This window comes from Pteropus alecto, unplaced genomic scaffold, assembly GCF_000325575.1.
Source record: "Pteropus alecto unplaced genomic scaffold, ASM32557v1 scaffold88, whole genome shotgun sequence".
NCBI lineage: Eukaryota > Metazoa > Chordata > Mammalia > Chiroptera > Pteropodidae > Pteropus > Pteropus alecto.
In genome coordinates, this window is record NW_006494611.1 from 11,481,253 (window position 1) to 11,497,470 (window position 16,218).

General features: G+C 33.4%; 1 pseudogene; it reads right to left on the reverse strand.

Moving 5' to 3' along the window:
• Positions 1-10,688: 10,688 nt before the first annotated feature.
• LOC112474175 lies at positions 10,689-10,807 on the reverse strand (annotated as a pseudogene).
• Positions 10,808-16,218: the final 5,411 nt, after the last annotated feature.

The window sequence follows — 16,218 nt, forward strand, 5'->3', positions numbered from 1 at the left end:
ATGGTTGAATGTGTAATTTATTTTCTTATTTATTATTTTTTTTAATTTAATTTTTTTTAGGGAAGAGTTCCACTCTTGGAGCTGTTTATAACTAGTTGACTATTTTTGCCTGGAAACTGTAGACGGGATTAATAAATTTGATTAGATCATCTCTCGTCCTGCTGTAAAATCTTGAATTGTGATGAAAACCTGAAGACAAAATACTATTCTGTAATAGAAATAGTTTGAATTCCTTTAAAGTATATTGCCAATTGCATGCAAATTTTGTGATAGTATTAGTTACGTGATTCACAGAGTCCATGTTCTCGATTCCAGTTGTAAAAGAGAAGTTGGGTTTCTGTAAGGCTTTTTGGGGGCAGGTCACATGTATATTTTTATTACGTATTTCCAACTTAGCTTAGTTTAGCTTTATGTAGGTGGTCAATAATGAGTGAATAATAGTCTTTGTTGTTTCTTATATATAAAATATTACTTTATGGTAATAAATACAAATTCTTTTTTTTTGTCCTGAAGATAGTAACCTTTCTAATGTTCTGTCAATGGTGTGGCCCCTTGTATTCTATAAAGAAGAGGAAAGAATTGTCTGATTTGCACAGAGCAATATGTGTTTGTATGTTTTTTAAATTAAAATATAGCTGACATAGAATTTTATATTAGTTTCAGGTGTACAACATAGTGATTTGATATTTATATTCCTTACCATGTCTCTGCAGTAAGTCTAGTAACCATCTGTCATCATACATGTTATTACAATAATGTTGATTATTTTCCCTATGTTGTACATTCATTATTGCATGTTGAATGGAGAATTCGTGATCATCGTTTAGAACCGTCTAGTTTTCGGTTTCTTCATCATTATTTGAAGCCTTCTCCTAATAATTAGAAATGCTTTAAATTGTTTAATCCAAGAATTAAGTAAGAAAAAATTGCTCTGTCCATTTCCAGGTTATATTTTGTCCTTTTGATGATAAACACCCCCTTCCCTCTATTTCTGGCCTTTGTCGGATAGAATGATGTTTTAAAATTTAACTCACTTCACTAATTATACCTTCAAATTAAGTGGATTATACTAAAGGGGAATCCACAAATAGAAGTTATCCACTCTACCAGTAGTAGTATAAAAATAATGACACTCTTACGGGTCAAAGAGAGAAAAAGCTAAAGTAGGAAATGAAATATAGCCACCTCCTCACATACTTGGCCTAGGAAAGTCCAGCTCAGTGATCTTTGAATTGAAAAGAGACATAAAAAGAAAGTGCTAACTATTATTAGATGAAGAGGGGAAATTGATAACAAAGAGTCACAGGCTTTTAAACCTAAACATTCAATGGAAAAAAACCCGTTATGAACCAGAGAAAGCAAAAAGAAACATATATGGGTAAAGAGAGGCAAAGCAAGCCGTGATAGTGATAATTGGTGACAGTTAATATGCCATCAGTGTCCAAGTTTTGGAGCTCAAGCCTGCTTCTGGAATTTAGGAACAGCAGGAAGCTTAGGAGCAGACTGTGGGATGCTTGCATTCCATTTTGGAAATGTTCGTGGAGGATATGGAAGGTGCCTGAAGATGGAGAAAGGGTTCTGTATCCTGCTAATTTACATACACATTAGAGTATGGAATATTGGTGACTAAACACATGACTTCCTGAAGCCTTTTTTGTTATATTGTTCTTTCTCTTAAGACAGCAATGTGGCCCTTCAAGAAAAGTGATAGATGGAACCTTTATTGCTCTTAGGAAGGCTCGTCTTTTCTCATATGAACAAGTTAAGTGGGAAAATATGGTTTAAATATCTGAATCGAGTTTTGTATTTGTGCTGTCAAATTCTATCTGAAGGGTAATGAAGAATAGATTCTTTAGGGATCTTTCTTGAATCTGAATCTTTATTTTACATTTTTATCAATTATCTGACTTAGAGAGTTTGATCATTGTGTTTGTAGTTAAGGCCAGCCTTGGTGGAAGAAGTGGGGAAGAACAAAATTAGAATTTAAAATTATCTGCATAAACTGGTAAGTGGCTCACCTTTCTTTACCTCTAACCTTTGGTTTTAGAGCTTGTGAGACTAAAAAAATGTTAAAAGAGGTTGCTGGTTGGTCGTGTGGAAGGTCCTCAGAGAATCAGGATCTTTATTTTTTGTTTGACTTGCAAGTTCAGAAATGATTATAACCATTAGATGGATTTGGGAACACTGATTCAATTCATGCTTACAAGAAGCCAATTGATATATGCCAAGTGGATAATTTGCATAAAAAGTGTACTAGGTATATACGTCAGGTTGCTAGCACATTTTATCGTTGAGAGAGACACATTATACTTGATTATTGCTTTCTTTCTTTCTTTCTTTTTTTTTTTTTAAATCAGCACTTTATTCCTGGCGATACCCCTGGGTTACCTGGAGTGAACCCTCTTAACTACGGTTTTATTATCCACCTTTTAGGATGGGTTGTCTCTAGAAATTCCATCTATTTGGTGTTGATGTTTTGCTAATTTTAGCTGATATATCAGTGTTCAATTAGGACCAAGAAACTATACAGTAATTTGAATGTTTAGTATAAACATTCAATGCTTATATTAAATGTTTAATATAGAGTTATTAACTATAACGGCATTAGAATAACAAGGGATTGGCTAGTAAGAAGTAAAGAGATCTCTAAAGAATATACAAATATATATCAGAATCAGCTATACAATGTGTATGCATGTCAGATCATCATGTTGTACACTTTAAATATCTTACACTTTTATTCGTCAGTTATACTTTAATAAAGCTGCGGAGGAGGTTAGGAAACAATCGGCTCTAATTCTTAGGACTGAGATAGAATGTGTAAGGAAGAGCCCTCCTAGGGCAGAAGTCTGGACCTTGTTGGAAAGGGCATGGCGATGGTTCACTGAATGGCAGAGAAATTGCTGTGGTGGAACTTGTTGGAAATGCACTTTATGGAAACTGCTAGAAATCCACCCATTAGGGTACTGCGGAAAGCTGTTTGTTTATAGGAAGGAGCCTTGGAAAGCTACTTCCTCGTGGGTGCTGCAGACTGCTGAATACTGCAAGAGTCTTATCACTTGGAGAAGCTGGCCGGAGCTGGGTGCTGAAGAAGCTTCGCACGCACACTGCAGGAACTTGCCTAGAGGAGCACTCTGGAACCAGAAAGGGAAAGGCCCTTCTTCCTGAAGTGTCTCTCCAGTGGTCTTTATTAATAATAATGCTTAACGTTGTGCCAGCTGGCAAAAGAAATCTATTTAAAGGCTCCAGCTCCATTTTCGCAGAGTAGGCAATGACAGGTGAGAGGCAATAAATTGTTAACTGTTGCATGCAGAGAATCATTTTATCTCCAAGTTCAATGCTACCCTTTCTGGAGCGCTTCCTAAGTCTAATTATAGAAAAGTATGAGGTGGTGTGTAGGATCTGAATGAATGAGGGCTGGAAACAAATTAGAGAGGACAAGAAAGTAATTTGCAGTGTAAATTTACACTGAGACACTTACTTGCTTGTAAGCTTGTAAAAGTCTATATGCATTCCAAATGGAATGACAGTTTCCTGGAACATCGAGCCTGAAGCAAAACAGTTAACAACTATTGTATATATTTTATTTTTTTGAGGCATGCTGATGTTTTATACTGTATTACCTTATTTATCTCTGCTGTTTCAAACTTGCAAAGATCCTGGAGGGTATGTTGTTTATTGATACTTTTCGCTCAAATAAAGCAGTACGTGTCTTTGAGCAAGCAACTTTGACATTTCTTTCCTTAGCTTTTTACATGGGGCTACTGGTATGTAGTTATGAAGTTTTAGAAATTTGTGTTTGTAATGATCCTGAAACACACACACATATATAAAAATTTAAAACACTACATTTCTGTTTAGGGGTGGGCATTTATTACACATGAATCTGTTGAACAAGGATAGTTTTTAGTTATAATTATCAGAGTAATATCCTCTTATTCTGAATTTAGATTTAATAGCAGCATCAGTTGTTTGACATAACAGAGCGTTAAGCTTGGAAATTTTGTTATTTCTTTAAAGAACCTTTGAATAATGTGGAACAATAAAAATAGCTGAAATAAGGTAAGCTGAAGAACCAAAGGCTGTATGCTGTGCACTTTGATTGGTGCATTTGGCTGAATGGAAGTTCACATTTGTAAGAAAAACCAAAACTGGTTTATGAAAAACTGAGAGGCATTGGAATAATGGTATGGAGTGGAGAAGCACGAGAGATAAGACAAAAATTAAAAAAGGAAAATGCAGAGAGGGTGACTTTCTAGTAGAGGCTGCCAGCCACAGCCGCTTGGGGCAGGCTTTGGAGGCAGTGGCGATATTAAGCTCAGCAAAAAGCGAGACTATCCCAAGGAGGCAGGGAGGCAGAGCACCCAAGATGACGACTCTGTCTTCTGAAGATGGATATGGGGAAAGGAGGTTTCTGACTCATACCAGGGGGGCAAACAGTTTTACATATTTATATTTATAAGGATTCTTGCAGTTAAATGTGATAGAGCTTCAACTTAAACTAGCTTAAGTAAAAAGAGACATTAATTGGCTCAAGAAACCGAAAAGTCAGGGGAATAGCTTAATCTGTATTGATAATCTCAAATCTCAAAGTGTCACTAGGCATCTGTCTCTGGCTCTTAGATCTGATTTTCTCTGTAATTGCTTCATCTGAAGGCAGGTTCTCCACAAAAGATGGCAGTAATGGACTACCAACAGCTTCAGTCTTACATTCCACCAGTTTAGCAATCTTAGCTTCTAGTGAATCCTGGAATTGAGTCCTTTTGTCTTGATTTGGCTTGTCGGTCTTTTCCTCAGTCAGTGAGGAGGACAGAATGTTTCGATTAGCTATGTCTGGGTCAATTGCTTACATTTGGTGCCCAGGGAGTAGGTTCACCCCACCAAACCATGTAGATTGAAAGATGGGGAGAGGTTAATACTCATAGGAAACTAGGGATGCTGTTACCAGAGAAAGGGGGAAATTGATGTTGGGTAGCACAGACAGCTGATGTTCACTTGTATCTCTGTAACTCCCCTGTGCACTTCTCTTTGTTTAAAGTTGTTTTGAAAAGGGCTTGCCACTAGAGTGTGGAGAAAGCATTTTATGTTTCTTTAAAAAACAAACCAAAAAGCCCCTCATTTCAGTACTACTTTTTTTTTCACTGTTCAAACTCTATTCATCTTTAAGACCTAGCTCAAATCTCGACTCTTGTATAAGGGAGAAAGCCTCTCTCCTACTTGTGAATTCTTAGAGCTTTTATTTTCTTTGCCATGCATCTTTTGTGTTATGGTCTCTAGCTAGTATTTAAAATATTTTAGGAAAACCATTAAGTATAAAACTATTGATGAGGGAGAAAAAAATAATTTCATTAGATACTCACAACTTTTGTGTTCTACTTTATAAATGATTATTCATATATAGAGTGGGTTAATGACAGTTAATGACATTTTATAATGGGAAATGTGTTAGTATCAAATTCATAACTTTAAGACTGTATAAAGCCATAGCTTTTAAGATAATCAGATGAAAATGTAAATAACAATATCAGTTACCAAATTAAATACAGGTGATTTGTCAGGCTGAATTATACCTGAAAGCTATCCGCCAACATTTTGTTATTGCAAAAATGAAACAACCGCAAAAAAAGAAAAATTCAGTCTCCTGCCAGTTGAGTTTGGTTATGTTGTATTATCAACCCTTGAGTGTTTGAAGAATTAACATGTAATTAAAATATTGTTTATATTCACAAGTATGAAAATGAGATGTTTTCTTCAAAAGTATATAACCTTAAATTAATTTAATTAAGTCTGGGCTTTATTTCTTTTGCTTACTAACCAGAGCATATTACGTAGCATAAAACTAATTTCTTGGGACTCAGTAAGATTAAAAAATACAATAATGACCTGAGCCAATCTATAACATAAACTTTCCCCAGTTTAAAAGAAAATATTGTCCAACATACCATGTAAAGCTACATTTACTTCAAAAAAATTCCTGATGGTATGATTTCAATTTTATTTTTGTTATTTTAGTTTTTCATAGGAAATTAAAATGATTTGGTTGATTTTTGCCCAAGTTTCAGAAATGTGTTATAATAAAGAAGTAAAACATTATTTGGCATACTTTATCTCCAGTTAGAGATAACTGGAGACAAAGGTGTCTCAGCTAGATTCTATCAATATCAATAAAGAGAAAAAAATTTATGAGTGAAATATAGAAATCACATAATTCTTAATATTAAATTTGTAATTACATGCCACTATAATGACAGCTACATTTACAATAATGATACTTTTGGGGATTGGAGAACCTCATTATTTAGAAATTGTAACTAAAGAATGACACTGGGATTATATAATGAAAAGTTCTTCACTTGTTTTATTTTTATTTTTTTAAATTAATTATTTTTTTTATGGTGACATTGGTTAATGAAATCCAATATGTTTCACCTGTACGCTTTAACAGTAAGGCATATATATATTTACACTGTATGTTTACTTCCCTACTTGTTTTATTTTCATACTGAACACAATTACAAAAATAAAACCAAGTAAGGAATAACAGCGAAACTAAAGAAAAACTCACCAAGTAACAGGAAACTAAGAAATAAGAGAAGATCCGAAACCAAGAAAGTGTACAGCAATATCATTTAGTAATATTATACTTGACATTAACATCAAATACTTTTTCTATCTAAGAAAGTCCTTTGTACTTTACTCAGAAATCACTGCTTGCACTGTAATAAGCCCTTTGAAGTATGGCTAGCTTTGTATACTTGTCTATTTATCATTTTAAAGTTTTCTGAATTTTGGAATCCCTCCAGTCCCTCCATTGGTTGCAATAATAGTTTCTTCCCTCAAGAAACAAGGTCTAAGTTATTTTTTTTTTCTCTTGGTAAGGTCATTTTTTTGCAATTGTCCTGGTGACCAAGCTCTCCTTATTTAGATGGTATTCAATTTAGTTGTTAGGATGATCCCATGCAAGAGATCAGCCATATTTCAATTGGTGTTTTTCATTAAGTAAACATGGCTTTAAATATTAAAAATAAGCTCACCAGTGTGCAACATACACTTAAATCATTGTGTTAATAATTTTCTTTGAAAAACTTGAATCTAGGCTATATGCATTAAGATAGTACAGTGGATAAAGCCTAAATTTTATTTCAGCATAAATATTTTGACACAATAGATTCTTATTAGGTGTTGAGAAATAAAAATGTTATATAGTTCTTGTACCATAAAATCTCATATTAGAATCCATCTTTTCTATATCACATCATCTCAACAGTTGGTGTGATACCAGCCTGGGCGAAAAATATTAGAGGAGATGGCAGCAACAGAATTAAGAGTCATTCTTTGATATCTGCAGGGGGATTGGTTCCAGGACCCCTCCCCCCATACCAAAACCCATGGATGCCCAAGTACTTTATATAAAATGGTGTAGTATTTGCATATAACCTACTTACATCCTCCCATATACTTTAAATCATCTCTAGATTACTTAACAATACTTAATACAATGCAAATGCTATGTAAATAGTTGTATACTATATTATTTAGAGAATAATGACAAGGAAAAAGTCTGTACATTTTCAGTGCAGACCTGACCATAGTAGGCCTACCTACATAATACATAATCGGCAACAAGGTAATATTTGTCCTTCAAATGTTTTTTATCCAGGGTCGGTTGACTTTGCAGGTGTGGCGATACAGAGGGGTGACTGTAATAATTCTTGTCACACCCAAAAGAATAAAAACTTGACATGTAAATATATGTCAGTAAATATGTGTAATTTGTATAGATACTCTGAGGAAGAATTATTAGCCTTCTTTACTGAGAACATTATATTGTCATTACATAGGGCAAAATCTTAGGTTTCCAAAATGTTTAGGTGGAGAGGTAAGCAATCAGGAATCTTTCATCTCTAAATAGTTTGCCAATTTAAGTCAGATTAAGGTGCTCTAGTGGTTTGAAATTAGTAAAAGCTGAGATCAAATATAACAGCCAAATATATTTTGTAGACCATTGGAATCTAAATTACAGATAAGAGGTTGATATTACAAAACCTCGGACAGCTACTCTTAAGACCAGACCTTAAAATGTAAATGTTTCAAAATTTTTGTCTAAAAAATTGGATATTGTTCCTTGAGTTTTTATGGTACCATTTATCAACTTTGAACTGGTTTTGTTATTAAAAAAAGAAAACAAAACTCTGCCAGCTTGGGCACATAGGGCTTGTTTTATCCTTTTTCTTTATGTGCAACTTTCATGATACCAGTTTGAATTTGATATGTGGAAAAAGGAAGAATAACAGCCTTGTGCTTAATACTTGTATGCATTCTAACAGTTCTATAAGGTGACACATTTAAAGCCATGTTTCTGAGCCATGTTTCAGAGGATTGAGAAAGCAGTAAGAGAGTGCATACTTCTCTCAGGGTGGTAAGTCAGGTTTTGACAACTTTAAATATAGCTCATATTTTGATGTTGCCAAGGTTTTGGTTCTTGGAGAACAAATCAAGTTAAGCAATTCATTCACTAGAGAAGAAACATTTAGTTTTGTGGGTATGCAGTTTTGGTAGTAGTCAGCTAAAAGTACATCTGCAGGATACAGTTGTTGTTTTTTCTCTACTGCCTTGGATTTTGCAGATTCATGGGTTCAACATGCCTCAAGAGCACTTGCATTTCATTTTTCTGTAACTGATTTTTTAGCTGTGGGTTTTGTTTCCAGTCTTCACTAAGCATATCACTTTTCATGTAGGGTTCCATCTAGTGGTCAAAGTAATCATTGCAGACTATAAATAGGTTTTAAAAATTATCCTTACCCTCATACACTGCTGGTGGGATTGCAAATTGGTACAGCCACTATGGAAAACAGTATGGAGGTTCCTCAAAAAACTAAGAATTGATCTACCATATGATCCAGCAATCCCTGAAGACATATTCTCTGCATGCTTATTATTGTTGCTATTATTATTAAAAGAAAATGCCTTTGGCATTGTTCTTTATATTTAGAGGAGTTTAAACTCATATTCAAATCCTACAACGCAGTTCCTAAGACTCACTAATCTCTAAAACAGAGACCAACTTACTCTTTAAAATAAATTGAAGATCTCATCCAAACTCTGCCTGCCATCACTCTACTCTTAAATTCATTTGCATAAATAAATATTTGTTAATATTTGTATTTTGAGTGGGGAGGAAGGAGGTAGACAGGGTAAAAGGGATCAAATATGTGGTGACAGAAAGAAATCTAACTATGGGCAGTGAACACACAATGCAATATATACTTATATGTCTTACTGCTACTTAATGAAACTTAATGAAATTTGTTAACTAAAGTCACCATAATAAAAAAAAATTGAAAATCTGAGTAATATTTAAAATTCAACTGAAAAAGAAGCACATTTATATTAAAAAAATTATACTTTTTAAGGGGTAGGTCTTTCCACTATCACTCTGGTATAGTTGATTAGTATATGTATTTAAATACTGGAGCCCTTTGCTGTCTCTGTATGCCTGCATACCTAACTACCACTTCTCCTGGTTCTGGCCATCTGTGCAAAACCTTTTATGGTGAGGAAATTCACTTGTATATACTTTGATTTTCTGTGATATTTACATCAGGTTATAGCAAAATTTAGGTGAAAACTACTTAATTTCTTAAAAAATTTTGTCATGAAAGATACTATACATACAAATATATAGAATTATATAATCAATACTCTTTTCCTATCATCCACCTTCAACAAATCAAATATTTACTATATTTACTTCAAATGAATCCTTTTCTTTTCCCCATAGTTCAGTGATTAATCATAAGAACATTGCTAGCATCCTGGAAAATCCCCTCATGCTCTCATGCCTCCTCTTACTTATAACCCCCAATGGTAGCAGTTATCCTAAATTTTTTGGTAAATATGTCTTTGCTTCTCTATAATTTTGCCATTTAAGCAGGTATCTCTAAACACTATTGTTTTATCTGTTTTTAAAATTTGACGTAAATGGCATTATATAGTAAGTAGTTGTCTCTGTGTATTACTAATTTTGCTCATCATTATATGAGATTCATCTTTGATGGTACATACAACTGGAGTTTGTTCATTTTCATTACTGTAAGATATGCCATTATATATGCCACAATTTATAAACCATCCTGCTGGACATTTTGCTTCCATTTTGGCTTTTTAGAAATGAAAACTTTGTTGAACATTCTTGTTTGTGATTTTTGTTGAACATGTGGCTGCACATTTTAGTCATGGAGTAGAATTGCTGGGTCACTGGGTACCCTTTTGCTTAACTTTAGTAGATAAGGCCAACCATTGTTCCAAAATGGTTGTACCAACTTATAGCCCCACTATCAGTATAAAAGAATTACTGTTAACTTTCTCTAAACCTCAATAATGTCAATCTCTTTAATTTTAGCCATTCTGTTGGATAATAATATGTTATTGTTTTTTTAATTTGCATTTCCTTGATATCTAATGATGCTGAGCAGTTAGTTTCCATGAATATATTGGCCATTTGGCTATTCCTTTTTTTTCTTTTAATTAATTTTTTTTCTTTTAGGCGAGGCATACTCTGGTTGACCTCATAGATTTCAAGGACCTTGTCAACTTACAATACCTTATTTTTTATTATATTATATTATGTTATATTATATTATATTATATTATATTATATTATATTATATTTTACTTTATTTTATTTACACCTATAGTACCTGGTCTTCCTAGGCAGTCTCCCATCCAAGTACTAACCAGGCCCGACCCTGCTTAGCTTCCAAGATCAGATAGGATTAGGCTTGTTCAGGATGGCATTGCCGTAGACTGGCTATTCCTTTTTTAAAGTGAGATTTTATTGAAATCTCATGCAAGTTTATCTGTTGGGTCATTATTTTTTCTTATTTTCTTATCAATTAGTAGGAATTTTTAATATAATAGGATATGAGGCATTTTTTTGCTATATATATATTGCAGATATATTTCCCCCACTCTCTGTGGCTTGCTTTTTCACTTTCTTAATGATGTCTTTTGAAGAATATGAGTTCTTATTTTAATGAAATTATATGTATTAATCTTTATGATTAATATTTTTTATGTTTTTTAAAGATTATTTCCCTACCTTGAGTTTAAGAATATATTCTTTTACCTCACAGTCTACTAGTTTTACTGTTATTGTTTTGCTCTTCACCTTTAGAGCTACAATTCACTTGTGTATATAGTATGAGATAAGAGTTGATTTTCATTTTTTCCTTCTATAGATGTTCAAGTGTCCCAACACCATTTAGTGAGAAGATCATTCATTCTTCTGATTTGCAGTGCTGCCTTTACTCTGAATCCAGTAAAGAAAGTAGAAAAAAGGAAGTAATAAAGATAAGAGCAGAAATTAATGAAATAAACAACAAACATGTAATAGAGGAATTGAGCAAAGTCAAAAGCTGGTAACTTGACAAAGCTAATAAAATTGATAAACCTCTAATAAGATTCATGAATTTAAAAATAGAGAAATCATAAATTACCAATATCAAGAACAAAGAGGAAGTCATCACTATGGAACCTACACACATTTAAGTTTCTAAGAGGATGTTATAAACGAGCTCTTGCCAATAAAATTTGAACATATATATGAAATGGACAAATTCATTGAAATGTATAACTTACCAAAATTAATACAAGAAGGAATAGAAAATTTGAATAGCTCTATAATACAATGTAAGTTGAATATATAACTTAAAACCTCATAAAAAAAACTCTAGGTCCACATGGTTTCATCAGCCTATTTGACTAAACATTTAAGGAAGAAATAACAACAATCTCACATAAACTTTTTTGGAAAATAGAAAAATAAGACACACTCCCCAAATTTATAAGGCCAACACAACCTTGATCAAAACCTAATGAAGGCAATACAAGATAGGACAATTCCATGACAGTCTCTCTTATGAATATATATGAAGAAACCTAAACAAACTATTAGCAAATTAAATTAAACATATAAAAACGATAATACATCATAACAACATTGGGTTTGTTCTAAAAATATAAGGTCGGTTTAATATTAAAAAGTAATCAGTATTATTTACCACATTAACAAAATAAAGGAGAAAAATCATATGATCAATAGATGCAAAAAATACTGGTGAAAGTTAAGCACTGACTCATGATTATGAATAAGTAAATAACTTATTGAACTAGGAATAAAAAGACGTCTGAATCTGATAGTCTTTGCCAAAATGACGGATGGGGAAAGATACCATTTTTCAATTGATTTTACCATGATAGTGTCTAAAGTTGAAATTCTTTTCATGTTAATTAGTCATTTAGGTTCCTTCCTTTATGAATTACTTAATCAGATCCTTTGACTAATTTTCTATTGAGTTCAGTATCTTTTTCTTATAAATTTTAGGCATACTGATAAAGTCTAAGTACTAATCCTTTTATATGCATGATAGATTTTTTTTTTTTGGTTTGGCTTTTATTATTACTTTTAAAGTCTTTATTTATTATGATTGGATAGTATGTTCACATTAATCAAAAATATAGAAAGTACAAGAGCATAGTGAAAAGTTTCTCTTCCACTCTCGTTTAAAGTTTGGCTTTCCATATTTAGATCTTTATTCTGTCTGGAATTTACTTTTGGTGTATGTATATGATGTGAGGTAGGGATAACCTTTCCCTCCATATTATAAACTACTTGTCCTTATACTGTTATATTATGTGATTGTTTCATCTAATACAACTTTCTGTGTAATGGGAGACTGCTGTTGAGCTTCATCTGTATGTTGGCAAATACAATTAAGTAGTCCAGAATTTAATTTATGTTTTGTTCCCACTTGCAGATGAGTGCTAATAAGTACCGCCTTTCAGGCCCCATAACGTGCCCTTGTGTTCTTTAAAATGCCTGGAATTTGTGTAGGTTGTGATGGGGAAGGGAAAGGAGGGTTCCTTTGTCACAATAAACAAGGAGAAAGCTTTTTTCCTGTCTCTTCAATTTACCAATGCCTCATCAGAAGCTTTCAGCACTTATGTAAGAAATTTATTTTTTTTCTTGAACTTGAGCAAACTTATTAGAGTTTACTTTAAAATAAGATATTGTAGGGTAGGAAGTTGTTTTTGCTTAAATATAGCAATTTTTTCTTTAGTCGTAGAAATCTCTTAAATTCTTAACTATGATTCTTGATATTCTCAGCTTTATATTGTGGTTTTGTATATTCTGTGGAAAGGGATTAGCAGGCTTTGTAATGTGGGGATAATTTAAAAACATAACCCATTATATCTGTTTTTCCATCTCTCAGCTTCCATTTTACTTTTTTTTTTAAACCCTTTTTCTCCCTTACATCGTCTTGCCAGATGCTCCACTCAGAAAAAGTGAGAAAGAGGAAAAAACTAGGTTAAAGAAATTTAAGTGGGGCCTTTTGAGCCATGCTCCTCTTGCTCAGGCCCACTTCCATATCTGGAAGTGTACTTTCCCTTCTAATAAAACTTTTCTTTCCTACTGTTAAAAAAAAAAAAGAAATTTAAGTGAGGTAAAACAACAGTGAATGATTATTGGAAGGAAGGGGAGAAAAAGCAGAAGGGGAAAATAAACTGAGATTGTTTGTTACTTGTGTATTAGGACCCCCAAGTTATCTTTTTTTTGTATTTCTTATGATTAGGTAGGGGCAGCCTTGAACTTATTTATTCTTCTACCTATTTTACCTATTTAGGAGGGAGAGGACTTGGGGGTGATGCCAGATAGAAAGGATTCTCTTGAGAAATGATGTAGCTAGGGCTCTGTACTTCTAACTCCTTTCTCACTTGTGTATTTGGTCCAGTTTAATGCTGGAGGGTCAACTGTGATGTAAATTTTAGAATTTTAGTTGAGCCTTGCTCTGGATATTAATAAAATAAAGGTCTGGCGGTTATATATGAATATGTATTTTTCTTCAGGAATATAATGGATGGTATTCATGTACATTTATATGTTAAAACTAATTTGATCTGAAATCTGTTTTTCAGAATTAAAAGAGATGTGGAATCCATAAAATGATAGTTTAGATCTGATAAATGATAAGACTCTTCAGTGCTAACACATTTCATGATTTTCTGGCTCTGTGTAGAGTAGTAATTTCTCATTGGCAGCGATTATAAACAATATTTTTATATTGACTTTTACTTTTTGACTGAAATAAGCTGACATAAAAAAAAGAGGCTTCGTGAACGATTTAGGATAAAGTTGCTTTTGATTTTAATAGGCTTATCATTGGCATCTTTAAATTTATACAAGAAAAACAACCTATCATAGTATGTAAAAAAGCCAAAGAGACAAGCATTTTAATTTCTCTTTAATGAGTTTTGGCTTGAGAACACACATTTATAATTTTTAATTTTTGTGTGAATTCTTATATTACCATTTTAGAGAAAAAAAGGAATTTGCAGCCACCAACTGAAGATTTGGGCTGTTGATCTCAATTGTGTACTAATTTTTCAAGGAAGTAGTGATGAATTTTTAAGTTTACCCATGCCTTATTTTCATTATACCATTATTAAAAATTATCCATGAAGTGTTGCAAACTGTGTTATAGAATAGTTATATTTAATATTTAGAGGAGTCATTTTTCCTGGAACAGTGCTTTGGTACCTAGAGTGTCGTGGAAGACTTAAGTTGTCATTATTTTTATTTAGAGTATGTTTGTATGAGTCAGGGAATTTTGACTTTGACTCACAGATGTGATGACTTACGCTTTCCGGCTTGTGTTATATCTACTCATTGGTTATATAATAGATAACTGTTTATATGAAAAGAATGAGAACAAATCATTAGAGGTAATTGGTAATGGGTACAAACAAGCAGTGATGGGTCTGCTCCAACAGATGGAATAATACAGTTCTTATACGTAACATATTAAAAGTAAAAAAGAGTACAGTAGTTAGGTGTTTGGAAACAAAGAATAAGGAAATAAATATTTCTGAGAATCAAAGGAGCTTTGCCAGAAGTATAACCTAAGTAATGTAGGAGTGGAAAACCAGCTAAGATCAGGAGCCAACAGAACATATCTGCTGAGTATTACTCAGTGATAGAATAGTGAAATTAGAAACAAAACACTACAGAATTTTTCCAAGTGCCTTAGAAGAATCTGTCAGAGGAGACTTTGGACTTAGATGAGGGGCCAAAGGCATCCAGAATTGAAGGATTTTAAAATAAAACCCATTTCTGGACCTGAGCAAGGCCTAATTAATATCTATTTCATGTACCAGTGCATTTTATCCTAGTGAAGTCTTTTTGGTTATGAGGAACAGAATTCAAGGGTGCCTGGCTCAATTAAAGGGAGTTGATTATAAGGAAATACCTGCCTGTGTAGGGATCCAGGAACCAAAGAACCCTATGGATAATTGACTTCAAAATATCTATTACACTATTTAGATATAGTTAATTTAGCTCTTAAATAGTATCATGCTTACTATCACATGGTTTCTGTGCTACTTGAGACTAGCCTGAAGTGGTGCCATCAGCAGTTGATCGCTGCATGGGAAGTACTGTATAGTACTGGCTGTATTTCCAAAAAAGCCTTAGTTTGATGATTATGCATTGCTGTGTTAGGGGGAACAGCTGCAGGTCTGATGTTTTATAAGCATTTAACAGTAGTAATTCCAGGTTAGACTTTTAATAAGGAAATGTGGTCTATGTGACTACCAATACTATTATGCTATTAGATTTGGGAGGCTGTAAAGATCTACATCTTCCTATGGTATATGCCTGGAATGAAGAGGCAAATTCAGATCATATCATAGAGGCTATCTGGTGTCTTTTCTCTAAACTAAATTCCTAAGAATCTAGGTGGGTATAGCTTAAACAGCAACAAGCCCAAATTGTTTTCTTTTCAGCAGTCAGTAGATTCAGGATTAGGTTTTTGAAAAGACAAATATGTAGATTAACCTACAGAAAGAGTAAATAATTGTATGGGTGAGAGGGCATGAGAAACACATATTAAAATGATCCCCCCAAAGATTCTTCTGTTTCAATTTTTTTCAGTGATGCCATCTGCAGTTTTGTTATCTGCAATGACTCTTCCCTTCGAGGTCAGCCTATTATCTTCAATCCTGACTTTTTTGTGGAGAAACTCCGGCATGAGAGACCTGAGGTGTTCACTGAGTTGGTGGTCAGCAATATCACAAGGCTCATCGATTTACCTGGAACTGAGCTGGCTCAGCTGATGGGAGAAGTGGACCTTAAGTTGCCTGGTGGGGCCGGCCCAGCGT